The sequence below is a fragment of the Lycium barbarum genome, chromosome 5, assembly GCF_019175385.1.
Source record: "Lycium barbarum isolate Lr01 chromosome 5, ASM1917538v2, whole genome shotgun sequence".
NCBI lineage: Eukaryota > Viridiplantae > Streptophyta > Magnoliopsida > Solanales > Solanaceae > Lycium > Lycium barbarum.
The window spans coordinates 40,222,989-40,239,479 of record NC_083341.1 but is presented as its reverse complement, the minus strand read 5'-3'; positions in this window follow the sequence as shown (position 1 = coordinate 40,239,479).

Sequence of the window (16,491 nt, the reverse complement as noted above, 5' to 3'; positions counted from 1 at the left end):
AGAATCATAATCCAGATGGACGGACAGAATCATAATACAGACAAACAGACAGAATCATAATCCAGACGGATAGACAGAATCATAATTAGGACGGACGGACAGAATCATACTCCAGACGGACAGACAGAATCATAATCCAGACGGACAGACAGAATCATAATCCGGACGGACGGACAGAATCATAATCTGGACGGACGGACCGAATCATAATACAGACGGACAAACAGAATCATAATCCAGAAGGACGGACAGAGTCATGCATGCAGAGTCATACAGAGTCATATGCTTATACAGATGCAGATAGCATATACATACATACATACAGATCCCGGCCCTCTCATGAGGGACGCGGTAACAGAACCCGGCCCTCTTAGTACGGGACGCGGTGGATAGACAGAATCAAGTCATATGCCATCCTGGCCTCCATCCCCATACACACATCATAATATCATACAGATATAAACAGATCCCGGCCCGCACACCGAGGGACGCGGTGAACAATGCAGAGGAATGTGCACGATAACAGAACCTGGCCCGGGCGCAGTGAAGGAAGCATTGAGGCGTCCACGAACAGATTAACGAGAAACCACATACACACAGATCATCATACAGACTTAATGGAACTGAAGTAGGCCAAATGGCAGGTCGAATCAAAATATTCGGACAAATATTCATAACATACGCATATATGTCGCTTGGGATGGCACGACAGATTATTACCAGAATTAGATTTCCAGATGTCAAAAGCATTTGGTCAGATTTATAAAAATAGGCATAGCGCCTGTCATATAATGGACAAAATATTAGTCCAGATGTTATCTGAGAAGATCGGACAGAAACAAGGTAATTAAAGTTATACAGAAAGTATCGGGCCTTGTGGGCCCACCTCGGACCCACTCAGGGCGGCGTACATAAATTACCGATAATAGACCTTATGAGGTCGTCCATAATCATTTGGAAGCATACCGACTCCGTTTAGGAGAGTTACATACTCAAAGTTTACTTTAAGGACAAATTATAAGAAAAGTGATTCAATCTTACTGAATGAATAGTGCCCAAAATCAAATTCGATTTTCTACGAACAGAATAATCCCCGAGGCTCAAATTCAAGCCTAGTACTCCTAGGACATGCCATAAGAAGGAATGGGACAGCTTTACATACCTTGGCTGCGCCTTACGCTCGCTCGAATTCGATTCCCGATTCGTCCAAGATCTGCAAATGGTCACTTTTACCAATTGTCAAATTCAAGCCTTAAGAATCCAACTTAAGCACATACTTGCCTACCGAAATTTCGGCAGCATTTCCCCTATACATATAACATCCCTGAGACTTAGCTCGGTTTAATATATCAACAACAGCAACCCAACAATCCAACAACAACATTAACAACAACAACAAGTACTACAAAATACACAATATGGCATAACTAGCCATCTTTCCGACATAACACAATATCTTTCATTCCGACCTTACACTTCCAAACCAATCTTAATATTTTCATATTAATCATTAGTCATGATCATTACAATGCAAATAGGAAGCATTTCATATCCTTTCTATAATATATTCACAAGGTATACATGATATACAAACTTTTCACCAAAACCATAATTCATCTAAAATTTCCAATCTTCAACATAATCGTTCATAATGCATTCTTACCTTCCAATTTCATTAATGAATATCATGATTTGCACCTTACCACTTTCATTTCCATATATACATAAACTACAATAAAGTTGCATATTTCCTACAACAACTTAACAACAAACTTTCCATAACAACAAGAACCATTTTTCTTCCATTCACTTCACGACAACACAATTATCATACTAAGGAAATTTAATTTATCCTCCACCATCAACACAACACCACACGGCTACATTCCCTATTTCCAATTTCCGTCGAATTCATTCAACTTTCATTTCCAATATAATTTCTATCATAACCACAACTAGACTACAACATAAAATTCAATTCATGTTGGCTATACATCAAGGCACCCACACGGCCACACAAGCATATATATAAATACCATACAAACTTCCATATTTTCATAGTTTCTACTTATTCCTACATTCCAGAACATGAACAAAGCTCCATAACATAATAAAAAGGGATGGATTCTTACCTTTTTCTCCAAACTTCTTCACTTGGCTCAAGTGTTAAATTGATGAAACGAATGACTTATCTTCCGAAATTATTATACCATGTTCTAGAGGACCCTTGAATTAGTAGGAATACCACAAGAAAATGATTTTTAGAACAAGATTTCTCATGGTCAAATTCCCATGGGTTGGCCGAAATGCTCCCCTTTGTTTCTCTTCTTCTTTGTTTCTTTACTTCTCTCATTATCTCTTGAAAGTTCTAGGGGATTTTAATGAATAATTGGCCCCTTTTTATTAATTTGAACACATGACTTAATATTTGGGGCTTGGGCCAAGCATATGGCTGGCCACCCCATGCCATTTGGGCCTCTTTTCCTATTTTTTTTTTAGCCCAATTGATGTAGTCCGTATTTTGTAATTCCCGAAACTAATTTCCAAAATTCCAATTTTTGCCCTTGGCCTTCCTCCGTATTTCCACACCAATACTTTTCATGATCAACACACACATATGTGAATTCCAATCAACATATGACCTTATTAATTACAAATCAAAGTCAATTCAAATTTTCCCGAATGCGCGAAAGTACGGGATATAACAGCTGATGCTCTTAGCCGTAGATCCATGGGTAGCTTATGTGATGTTCAGCTAGAGAAGAGGGAGTTAGCTCGTGAGCTTTAACAGCCAGCTAGCCTAGGAGTCCGATTAATGTACTCGGGTAATATAGGAGTTACTATTCAAAATTCAGTTGCTTCATCTTTAGTAGTTAAGGTGAAACAACACCAATATCATTATCCCATATTAGTTCATTATAGAGATACATTCCCTTAGATGAAAAAGACATCATTTGAAATTTTTGCAGACGGAGTTCTTAGATATCGAGATAGACTATGTGTTCCTGATATTGCATAGTTGCATCACCATATTTTGGAAGAAGCCCATTGCTCCCGTTATTCTGTTCATCTGGGAGCGACAAAGATGTATTATGATGCTAAGTGAATTTATTAGTGGGATGGAATGAAGAAAGACATAGCACAATTCGTAGCTCAATGTCCTACCTGTCAGCAGGTAAAATCTAGCAGAAAAAGCCCGGTGGATTGTTGCAAGCTATTGAAATTCTGACTTGGAAGTGGGAAGTAATTAATATGGATTTCATTACAGGCTTGCCTCATTCTCAGCGTAAGTATGATTCCATATGGGTAATTGTGGATAGACTTACAGAATTAGCTTATTTTCTACCTGTTAGGACCACGTACTCAGCTGAAGATTATGCAAAGATTTATATCAAAGAGATAGTACGACTCCATGGTGTTCCAGTATCCATTATCTCCGATAGTGATGCGCAGTTTACAACTAACTTTTGGAAGTCCTTCCAATAGGATTTGGGGACTCTAGTGAGTCTTAGCACAACATTTCACCCCCAGACTGATGGACAACCTGAGCGTACCATTCAGACTCTCGAGGACATGCTACGGGTATCTGTGTTATATTTTGGAGCTAGTTGGGATGATCACATAGCGCTTATTGAGTACTCTTACAATAATAGTTATCATTCCAGCATCCAGATGGCCCCATATGAGGCTTTATATGGGCAAAAGTATAGATCACCAATTGGATGGTTTGAAGTGGGGGAGACTAAATTGGTAGGGCCATATTTGATCCAGCAAGGGGTGGAGAAGGTCAAGCTTATTCAGGACCGATTATTGATAGTCTAGAGTTGCGAGAAGTCTTATGTAGACAATCGCCGATGAGGCCTATAATTCCAAGTTGGTGACTGGGTATTCTTAAAGGTGTCACCGATGAAAGCCGTCATGAGATTCGGTAGAAAGGGCAAGCTTAGTCCCCGGTATATTGGGTCTTATAAGATTGTACACAAAGTAGGCTAGGTGGCCGATGAGTAAGATCTACCTTCAGACTTGGAGTCAGTCCACCCAGTTTTTCATGTGTTAATGCTTCGCAAGTGAATCGGAGATTTTTCCAGGGTTATACCCATAGATGATGTTCAAGTTAGCGAGCAATTATCTGACGAAGAAGTTGCCATTGTTGTTCTAAATAGGCAAGTTCGGAGATTAAGAACTAAAGATGTAGCTTCAGTTAAAGTTCTATGGAGAAACAATAATAAGGAAGAAATGACTTGGGAAGCTAAAGAAGAGATGTAGTCCAGGTATCCACCATTGTCTTTAGCTGCGTAATGCATTCTTTTTATAATTTCTTGGTCGTTGGGACCATTATTGTTATAGTTGTTATGGCCCTGTGAGACGTTGTGTACTTTGGGGTTATTGTGACAAGATGGTAGTGGCATATTTATAGGGGAAACTCTGCCGAAATTTTTATAGAATCCCTAAGAGTCTAACATTGGAGGACGAATGTTCTTAAGGGGGAAAGAATGTTGCACCTTGGAAAATTTCGCGTTGTTGGAATTATAAGTAAACTAGCATGATCCTAAAGTGGATGTGAATCCCTTACAAGGTTAAGGAGGTTATCTAACAATTTTAAGTATGTACCTTAAGGTTTCAGAGTTAAATGAATTAGCGGAAGTAAGTTCGTTGTAGGTTAGGATTAATGTTATGCTGTTGCGAAGACTTTATGTCATTTAAGCTATACATTGCTTAGCATTACATTTAGGGGGAGTTATAGGGCCCCTTAGTTGGTTAATGAATTTTTATACAAGTGCTACGAAGGTCCCATAAGGATTGGAGGTCAAATGAATCGAAAAGAACGCATTTTCGCGAAAATTGGAATTTTGGGGCAGTATGTGGCCACAAACTTGCCATTTTGGCTGAGCCTACTGGCCAGCACCACCCCCATATTGCGGAAGAAGTATGCGGCTGCATATTAAGTATGTGGTGCCACGTACGCCCCGCAACACGGGGCGGCGGGGCAATTTTCCACTCTTTTTAAACCCCAAAAGATCCCATTTTTCACATTCACTTTCCACACTTGAGTCTCCATATTATTAGAGGGTTCATCAAGGTTCTACAACATTCCAAAACCTTCCATACCATCAAAAGGGAAGATCAAACATCAAAGCCTCAAGATAATCCGTGGAAGAAGGTTATTCTTTCTTCTAATTAAGGTTGTGATGAACTTGGTCTTGGAAGAAGTTAAGTAAGGTGAAGTTCTTCTATTATAAGGTATGTTCTTCATCCTATTTATATTATTGAGTTGATTTAAAGGCTTATCAAGTCTTGGAGAGGAAATAACCATAGTAGAGAAGTCATAAAGCATTGAATTAAAGATGATGTTTATGAGTTGAATTTGAAAGGGGAATTTGGATTGATTTGAGAGTAATTTTAATATAATTCCTTGACTATGGTATTTTTGGTGTTGTTGTTGTTGATTGGGAGTTAATTTGGAAATTGGTGGAAGTAGACAATATAGGAGAAGTGGTGCCCAAATTCCGCTAGCTCGCTAATTACTCTAGTTTGAACTTAGGAGTGTTTCAAGACTTAACCTTAGGACAAATCCTCTTGAATGTAGCTTTGCAATCTTAGGAGGAGAAAATTAAGTAGTTAAGGAGACTTAAAGGAATTTTAAGGCTAACCCTTTCTTTCTAAAGGCATGATTCCTTTGTTGTGAACCTACACATGATATCCAAAATGTGCCTATTCCTAAAAAATGCTAGAAGCATATGATTCTTGAGGTTCGTATGATATTGTTGATAATTGTTCCATCATTATTGATATTTCTTGTATGATTATTGATTGTATTCATTGTTGTTGATCTCATCTTATGGTAATTGTTCCTTCAAGGTGAGATATAGCGATAATGATGATTCTGTATTATCACATCGGAGGTTATCGACCCTACATCACTCCGATAAGAGTTATAGCTTTCATTTGGGCTATCATGTATGCTTTATATATGTAGCGATTTTCTCACAGTGAGCCATGCTATAGTCGGTCAGGTGCAGCACATAGATGTGCACACCACTGCAGTGGGTACGTTATGATGTTACCCTAGACGCAGGATGCCCCAGAAGCAGGATAATATGATATATGGATCGGGTTGTACGTTCCGCAACACTAACCCTTATATTATATATGTATGTATGATTTTTTTTTTAAAAAAAGGCTAAGCAAGCATGACATCCGCCTTAAGAGGAAGTCAGTTGTACAGGTTATATCTCTTATCTCATGTGTCTTCATATCCTTATTATGTTATTACTCATCCCTTATATACTCAGTACATTATTCATACTGACGTCCTTTTATTTGTGGACGCTGTGTTCATGCCCGGAGGTAGATAGGGAGACAAACTAGACCCCTAGGCTGCTTCATCAGCGATTGTACGGGAGTGCTCCATTTATTCTGGAGCTACAACACAGCTGGTACTATTGTTTTGTGTATATATTGGTACACCTCGGAAATTTTCCGCGAGCCTACAATGAATAGACCAATGAAGGTATGAGTGTGCGATGTTTTACTAAATAGGGAATGACTAATTATGAATTTTTGGAAATAAGAAAGTTGCAGAAATGCATTTCAGTCCAGTGGTCGTAAAGCACAATACGACCCGTAAAGTGATTTACGGACCGTAAAGTGCGATCGTCCTCCAACACTCTAAGGAATTTAACTTTCTGTTAAAGTTGAAATGGTAAAACACGACCCAGAATACGGACTGTAAATCAAAATACGGCCCGTAAACCTTGATCGTAAATCACCATGATGACAGCCAACCCTTGTGTTTTTGATATGCTTAAATACGGCCATGAAGGACGGACCGTAAACCAGTATATGGCCCGTAAACTGTGGTTCACGACCACTGTACACCCCGACTGTTGATCATTAAAAATTAGAGTTTGAGTTATTAAAAGGGACCCAAGCCTCATTTTATTTCATTTTCTCATCTACACAACTCAAGAGCTTTCTAGAGAATTCTCCAAAACACTTCATCCATAAGAATTCAAGAGAATCAAAGGAAAACCAAAATCAACAACATCAAATCCATGAAACAAAGTGTATGAAATGCAAGTAAAAGTCATCTACCTCAAGAAAACCCAAGAAAGGTGAAGTGGGGTTTTGTTATATCCCGTGTTTTCACACGTTTGGAAAAATTCGATAAATATTGGATTCTTGAGATATAAGGTTAAATTTGATAGTTTGTTGAACATAAAAGTTATGTATGAAAGAATATTATCGTGGAAGTGTGGGATAAGGCTAAGGGCAAAACGTGGAATTTCGGAAATTGGTTTCGGGAATTGCAAAAATAAAATTTGTAGCCATTTGGGCTTGCAAAAATAAGAAGCACAATGAGGCCCATTTCTTGATATGGCCCAAACCCATTCCTTTAAGATATTTCCCATGTGCTAATTAGTGAATATTAGTCTTTAACTCTTAAGAAGGTTCAAGAGAAAAATAAGACAAGGAAAGAAAAACAAGAACAAGAGCAACACTAGAGACCATTTCGGGTTTGGCATAGAAAAATTACCCCCTCCAAATCTTGCCTCCAAAATTATTTTCTTGTTGGAATCCTACTAATTCTAGGTCCCTTCTCAACTTGGTGTAGTTGATTTGGAAGAAAGAGGTCTTGTTCCTTCAAGTTGACCTTATATTCAAGTGAAGAAGATTGAGTAAAAAGGTAAGAATTTATCCCTTATTATTGTGTTATGAAGTCTTGTTTGTGTTGTAGTATGTAGAAATGAGTTGATTGTGTGAAGAAATGGAAGTTTGCAAAGTGGGTGTGTGTTATAGCTATATGGCCGTGAGTATGTATATGCTGTATAGCCACAATGTATAGAATTCATGTTATATCTTAGTTGTGGTTGTGTGAAATGCATATAGGAATTGAAAGTTGCATGAATTTAGTTGATGTTGATAGAAGGGCATATGGCCGTGTACTATGTAGAAGTTGGAATGGAATGGATTAAGTTTGTTTAGTATGTTAGTTGTGTTATTGAGATTCTTGTAATGTAAATGAAGTTAGAATGATAAAAGTTTGTATCGAAATGAAATATGGAAGCTTATGTCGTTTTAGTACGATTTTATGACATTATGAAAATGAAGTTATTAGGTTGCTAATTATGACAAGTATTGATGAACTTGGAAGAAGGAAACATGTTATGAATACGTATGCCAAAGATTAGGAGTTTTGGATAAATTATGACTATGGCGGAAAGTTGTATATTATGTATATCGAGTGTATAACTTAAGGAAAATGATATGAAATGTCTCTAAATCTATATTGTGATGATCTTGAGTGATAATGGATGTGAAATCAATGATGTTAGTTTGAAAGTTTGGGTTAGAATGAAGGTTATGTCAACTTGTGAGAAAAATGACTAGTTGAAGGATAATTGTGTTTTTAATGTTCTTTGTTGATGTTGATGTTGTTGTTTGGGTTGTTGTTGATTGATTTGGCCGAGTTGAATTCTCGGGGGTGCTATATGTATAGGGGAAGTGCTGCCGAAATTTCGGTAGACAAATAAGAGTTGAATTGAACTTGTAGCATCTATAACCTACAATTGGTAAATGTGACCATTTGCAGATTTTCGACGAAACGGAGAGTGAGCTTGGATAGGCTTAAAAAGCTCAAAAGGTATGTAAAGCTACCCCGATCCTTCTTTTGGCATGTCTAAGTGTTTTAGGATCGGATTCGGGCCTCAAAAGACCTTCTTGGCCATCGGAATCCGCAAGAGAAAATCTCAGTTTTTCCTTCAGTAGAATTGAACCATTTTGATATGCTTTCCTGAAATTATGCAAACTTTCTCTAAACTCCTTGAAATGCTATAGAATGTCCGTAGAACCTTTATAGGTGACCCCATAAGCTTAAAGGGCGTAATTTGAGCCCACCACCTTGCTTGTTCCGAGGTGGGCCCGCTATTCCCGGTTTTGCCCTTAATGTACTAAAGTCTCCTTTTCGAACGATTTTTGAAAGAAACGTTTCGACTACCCTTTTTATTACCTAACGAATATGGTTTTAAATATTCTATTAAGTCTGATAAATTATTTTGACACTCGGAACGACTTCAGGAAGGTTATGCTTCTGTAATTTATTATGATGTCCGAAATGCTTTTATTATGATCCCGTCCGACTTCATTGGATGTGTTTGTCATTAATATGCCTCATCGAGTCTCTGAAAATATTTATGATATTTTAACTGCATTTAGTTTCTCACTACTCTATTCGTGGATGCCCCAATGATTCCCACACTGAGCCCGGGCCAGGATATGTTCTCAAGTGTAATCTCCTGCATTGTTCGCCGTGCCTCGATGTGAGGGGGCAGGTATACGCGTACATGGGTTTGTGGAGTATGTTGTGCCATGTACGTTTGTTCTGATATGATTTACTATGGCCATCTGATATGACATATTGTGTTATGGGGTTATGCCCCTATTCTGATTCTTCTGTGTTGTGGCACCAGCGTCGGGAGGGTGACCACGTTCTGTCTGCCGAGTCCCTTGGCAGGGGCCGGATTTGATATGACATATGTTTCTATACACACTCCGCATGTTTTGAAAATATATATTTGATACCTTGTATTTTCTGTTTACTTTCTGTACATTCTATACCAGTTATGATTTTGTTTCTGCAACTCAGGCTTTACATATTCAGTACATATTTCGTACTGACCCCCTTTCCTCGGGGGCTGCGTTTTCATGCCGCGCAGGTACTGACGACAGGTTTGCCGATCCGTCTGTCTAGGATATCTTTTCCGCCATTTGGAGCGCTCTTTTATTCAGAGCCATCTTTTGGTACAGTCTGTCACTTCTATATGTGTATATTCTCGTTCATGGGTACGGCGGGGCCCTGTCCCGCCATATGATTCTGTTGGTCCATTTAGAGGTCTGTAGACATGTTTGTGGGTTGGGATCTTTCTGTACAGATATGTGTATGTGTTGTGTTTGGGCGATCCCCTTCGTCGCGGCGGCCGGTCCGCATATATTTAGATGTTGCTTTGTTGGCCCTGTGAGGCCTTTGTTGGTATTTTCTGCGTGCAGGGTATTTGGGATAGTCCGTAAAACAAAGGAAACTCTGCCGAAATTTTTCTGGAAATTATCTAAATTTAGAATAAAGCCTTGTTGGCTTCTGCCATATACTAGAATGCGTTTCAGTGCCCAGATCGGGCACTAGTCACGGCCTACGGGGTTGGGTCGTGACAAAAGTGGTATCAGAGCGGTTCGTCCTCGGAATGTCTACAGACCGTGTCTAGTAGAGTCTTGTTTATCGGTGTGTTGTGCACCACACCTATAGACGGGAGGCTACAGGGCATTTAGGATACTACCCTTCTTTCTGTCTTAGATCGTGCGATAGAACTGTGTTATCAGGATGATTCCTCCCTAACAAATTGTTACATTTGCAGTTATGCCTCCAAAAAAGGCGACAGCGGCCCAAAAGGCCAAGGCAACGGCTACGGGAGAGACTAGTCGGGCCCAGAGGGTTACCAGGGCCCATGCTCATATTGCTCCTGATGTTTTGCCCCCGGCAGAGGGCTCTTCCACACCGCCACATGTAGAGGAGATTGGAGCAGCAGCAGCTGCAGGTCGAGGGGCGGCTCCACCGCCAGCTCTCGATATTCCAGTACCTGAGCCTCCAGCTCCACGGCCAGGGACTGAGGATCAGACTATGAGAGAGGCAGTCCAGCTATTGACTAGACTTGTGGCAGGACAGGTTCAGGGGCACGGACTGGGAGTTGACCGGGCTTACAGGCGTGACAGTTCGAGAGCCCGTGAGTTCTTGACTTGTGGCCCTCCAGAGTTCTTCGGGACAAAGCCCGAGGAGGATCCCGAGGAGTTCATCAGGAAGATGCGGCGCACCTTACAGTTTATTAATGCTTCCGCGACAGAGTCAGTCACATTGGCTTCTTACCGGTTGTATGATATAGCGGCAAATTGGTACGAGTCATGGGAGTTATCCAGAGGCGACGACGCTCCCCCAGCAGTTTGGGATGATTTTTCTGAGGCTTTTCTTAGCCACTTTCTGCCTCCGGAGCTACGGCGAGCCAAGGCTGACAGATTCTTATTGTTGAGACAGAGGGGTCGCAGTGTTCGAGAGTACAGTATGGAGTTCGACTCATTGGCCCGATACGCACCTGCTGTGGTAGCTACTATGGCTGACAGGATGCACATGTATATTATGGGGCTGGACCGTTATTTTGTCGACAGCTGTTTAGTATTGGCTGCTCAGCCCGGCATGGATATTGCCCGGATTCAGGCCCACGCCCAGGGCATGGAGGACCGTCATAGGGAGCGTCAGCCTGATAGGAGCCAGGATCGGAGACAGCCCAAGAGGGCCAGATCATCTGGGTATTCTGGAGATTCTCGGGGCAGGCAGCCTCAGCAGCCGCAGCAGCCTAGCAGACATCTATCCCAGCCGGCTCAGAGCGCACCTCCACAGCCTACAGGTCGCAGATTTGATAGCCCAGGTTATTCAGGAGCAGGTCAGAGCTCCAGGGCTTCAGGTTCGCGGACAGACAGGGGTTCTGGTCAGACGAGGCCACCTAGGCCTCAGTGTTCTTATTGTGGCAGATACCATCCTGGGGAGTGCTACAGAGCCACCGGTGCATGTTTTTCTTGTGGCCGTCAGGGCCATTCTGTGAGAGATTGCCCGTATAAGGGTAGTTCGGGTGGTGCAGCGCAGCCTACCGGATCAGCCGCCAGGTCTTCATCTTCATCAGTGGCTATGCGCCCTACGGGGCCAGGTACTTCAGCACCAGCGGGTCGCGGCAGAGGCCGTGGTGGAGCTTCTAGTACTAGCGGTCCTTCGAACCGCATCTATGCTCTGTCCAGCCGCCAGGATCAGGAGGCATCGCCTAACGTCGTTACAGGTACATTATTGGTTTTCTCTCGGTCTGTGTATGCATTGATTGATCCAGGTTCGACTTTGTCATATATTTCGCCTCTGGTTGCTTGTAAAATTGGTATAATAGCTGAACCTATAGAGCCGTTTGAGGTAGCCACACCGATTGGGGACTTTATTGTAGCAAAACAGGTATATAAAAACTGTTCCGTAATTGTATGTGGCCGTGACACTAAGGCAGATCTGGTGGAGTTAGGTATGGTCGAGTTCGATGTTATTATGGGAATGGACTGGCTAGCCTCCTGTTATGCTAATGTTGACTGCCAAAATAAGGTAGTTCGTTTCCAGTTTCCTGGGGAGCCAGTTATAGAATGGGCCGGTAATACAGCATCGCCGAAAGGTAAGTTTATTTCATACCTTAAGGCAAAGAAAATGATCAGAAAGGGTTATTTTTATCATCTGGTTAGGGTACAAGACTTGACAGCAGAAACGCCGACTCTTCAGTCAGTTCCCGTGGTTAATGAATTTCCAGATGTGTTCCCAGAAGAGCTTCCAGGCCTTCCTCCAGAGCGGGAGATAGATTTTACTATTGATTTGCTTCCAGATACTCAGCCGATATCTATTCCCCCGTACAGAATGGCACCGGCAGAATTGAATGAACTGAAAGAGCAGTTGAAGGATCTGTTAGAAAAAGGCTTTATTAGACCCAGTACTTCGCCTTGGGGAGCCCCGGTATTATTTGTGCGTAAGAAAGACGGGTCGTTGCGTATGTGTATTGATTATCGACAGCTGAATAAGGTAACCATAAAGAATAAATACCCCCTCCCCAGAATTGAAGATTTGTTTGATCAGTTGCAGGGCGCCAAGTATTTTTCGAAGATAGATCTTCGGTCTGGCTATCATCAGGTACGGGTACGGGAGGCCGATATTCCTAAGACAGCATTCCGGACCAGATATGGGCATTATGAATTCAGAGTTATGTCTTTTGGGCTGACTAATGCTCCTGCGGTATTCATGGATTTAATGAACCGGGTATTCAGGCCATTCTTAGACATGTTCGTAATTGTATTTATCGATGATATCCTGGTTTATTCTCGGTCCGAGGCAGAGCACGCAGATCATCTGAGAGCGGTATTGGGGGTACTTCGGCATCAGGAATTATATGCAAAATTTTCTAAATGTGAATTCTGGCTGGCTTCAGTGGCATTTCTGGGGCATATTATTGCAGCTGATGGTGTCCGGGTGGATACACAGAAGATTGAGGCCGTGAAAAATTGGCCCAGACCCACGACGCCCACAGAGGTACGTAGTTTCCTGGGTTAGCTGGCTATTACAGAAGATTTGTGGAAAAGTTTGCTTCGATTTCAGCGCCTTTGACAAGGCTAACTCAGAAGGGAGCCAAGTTCCAGTGGACTGATGCTTGTGAACGAAGCTTCCAGTTGCTGAAAGAGAAGCTGACTACAGCCCCAGTTCTGACTCTTCCAGAGGGACCCGATGGATATGTTATTTATTGTGACGCTTCTGGAGTGGGATTGGGCTGTGTATTGATGCAGCACGGCAGAGTTATAGCTTATGCTTCTCGGCAATTGAAAAAGCATGAAAAGAATTATCCTACTCACGATCTGGAGCTTGCAGCGGTGATCCATGCCCTGAAGATATGGAGACATTATTTATATGGCGTTCATGTTGATATCTATACAGATCATAAGAGTCTCCAGTATATTTTCAGACAGAAAGAGCTTAATTTGCGGCAGCGGAGGTGGCTGGAGCTCCTGAAAGACTATGATGTGGATATTCTGTATCATCCGGGCAAGGCTAATGTTGTTGCAGATGCGCTTAGCCAGAAATCTATGGGCAGCCTGGTAGATTTACAGCCAGACAGGAGAGAGATAGTACGTGACATTCATCAGTTGGCTAATCTTGGGGTTCGTTTGGCCGATTCTGGAGGTACACGGATTTCTGTCCGAGGGGTTTCTGAGTCATCTATTAAGGAAAATATCAAGCGGCATCAATATGAAGATCCTGTTTTGGCACGATACAGAGACACGGCCTATGATAAGGGGAAGACTCCGTTCGAGTTCACTCCGGACGAGACTTTATTATTCAGGGGCAGGTTGTGTGTACCTGATATTGCAGGTCTTCGGCAGCAGGTTATGAGCGAGGCACATTATGCTCGCTATTCGGTCCATCCTGGGTCTACAAAGATGTACCATGATCTCCGATGCTTATACTGGTGGGATGGCATGAAAGGGAATATCGCAGAGTTCGTCGCCCAGTGTCCCAATTGTCAACAGGTCAAAATTGAACATGAGAAACCGGGTGGACTGTTGCAGGAAATAGAAATTCCGACGTGGAAGTGGGAGATCATTAATATGGACTTCATTACAGGGTTGCCTCGCACTCCACGAAAGTATGATTCCATCTGGGTTATTGTTGATAGGCTGACAAAATCAGCCCATTTTCTCCCCGTCAGAACTACTTATTCCGCCGAGGATTATGCCAGGCTTTATATTAAAGAAATAGTGAAGCTTCATGGAGTTCCTATATCTATTATCACTGACAGAGGTGCTCAGTTCACAGCGAACTTCTGGAGATCTTTTCAGGAAGGATTAGGGACTCAGTTGAGCCGGAGCACAGCTTTCCATCCTCAGAGTGACGGACAGGCCGAGCGCACTATCCAGACGCTTGAAGATATGTTGCGGGCCTGCGTTATTGATTTCAGAGGTAGCTGGGAGGATCACTTGCCATTGATTGAATTTTCTTATAATAACAGCTACCATTCCAGCATCCAGATGGCTCCGTACGAGGCTTTATATGGTAGGAAATGCAGGTCACCTATCGACTGGTTTGATATTGGCGAGACAGAATTAATCGGCCCAGATATGATCCAGCAGGCCGTTGATAAGGTGAAACTTATTCGGGAACGACTATTGGCAGCCCAGAGTCGACAAAAATCATACGCTGACAAACAGCGTCGTCCTTTGGAATTCCAGGTTGGTGATTGGGTATTTCTGAAGGTATCGCCTATGAAAGGCGTAATGCGGTTCGGCAGAAAGGGTAAGCTTAGTCCGCGTTATATTGGGCCTTATCTGATCGTGCGGAAAATTGGAAATGTCGCCTATGAGTTAGATTTGCCATCTGACTTGGAAGCGGTACATCCGGTATTTCACGTCTCTATGCTTCGTATGTGCATCGGTGACCCTTCCAGAATATTCCCTGCAGATGATATTCAAGTGACGGAGCAACTATCGTACGAGGAGCAGCCTGTATCTATTTTGGATCGTCAGGTACGGAGGCTCCGTAATAAGGATGTAGCCTCTGTTAAGGTACTGTGGCGGAACGAGAATAGGGAGGAAATGACATGGGAGGCCGAAGAGGAAATGAAGAAGAAATACCCTCATCTGTTCCCTATGCCCACAGGTAACCTTGAATCCCTGCTTAATTTCATTTTAATACCAATCGTATGTCATATGTGTTGTTTATAATTAGAAACTCCCCCAAGTTATTTTCCAACCCTATAAGATTAATTTTACATTCGAGGACGAATGTTCTAAAGGGGGGGAGGATGTTATATCCCGTGTTTTCACACGTTTGGAAAAATTCGATAAATATTGGATTCTTGAGATATAAGGTTAAATTTGATAGTTTGTTGAACATAAGAGTTATGTATGAAAGAATATTATCGTGGAAGTGTGGGATAAGGCTAAGGGCAAAACGTGGAATTTCGGAAATTGGTTTCGGGAATTGCAAAAATAAAATTTGTAGCCATTTGGGCTTGCAAAAATAAGAAGCACAATGAGGCCCATTTCTTGATATGGCCCAAACCCATGCCTTTAAGATATTTCCCATGTGCTAATTAGTGAATATTAGTCTTTAACTCTTAAGAAGGTTCAAGAGAAAAATAAGACAAGGAAAGAAAAACAAGAACAAGAGCAACACTAGAGACCATTTCGGGTTTGGCATAGAAAAATTACCCCCTCCAAATCTTGCCTCCAAAATTATTTTCTTGTTGGAATCCTACTAATTCTAGGTCCCTTCTCAACTTGGTGTAGTTGGTTTGGAAGAAAGAGGTCTTGTTCCTTCAAGTTGACCTTATATTCAAGTGAAGAAGATTGAGTAAAAAGGTAAGAATTTATCCCTTATTATTGTGTTATGAAGTCTTGTTTGTGTTGTAGTATGTAGAAATGAGTTGATTGTGTGAAGAAATGGAAGTTTGCAAAGTGGGTGTGTGTTATAGCTATATGGCCGTGAGTATGTATATGCTGTATAGCCACAATGTATAGAATTCATGTTATATCTTAGTTGTGGTTGTGGGAAATGCATATAGGAATTGAAAGTTGCATGAATTTAGTTGATGTTGATAGAAGGGCATATGGCCGTGTACTATGTAGAAGTTGGAATGGAATGGATTAAGTTTGTTTAGTATGTTAGTTGTGTTATTGAGATTCTTGTAATGTAAATGAAGTTAGAATGATAAAAGTTTGTATCGAAATGAAATATGGAAGCTTATGTCGTTTTAGTACGATTTTATGACATTATGAAAATGAAGTTATTAGGTTGCTAATTATGACAAGTATTGATGAACTTGGAAGAAGGAAACATGTTATGAATACGTATGCCAAAGATTAGGAGTTTTGGATAAATTA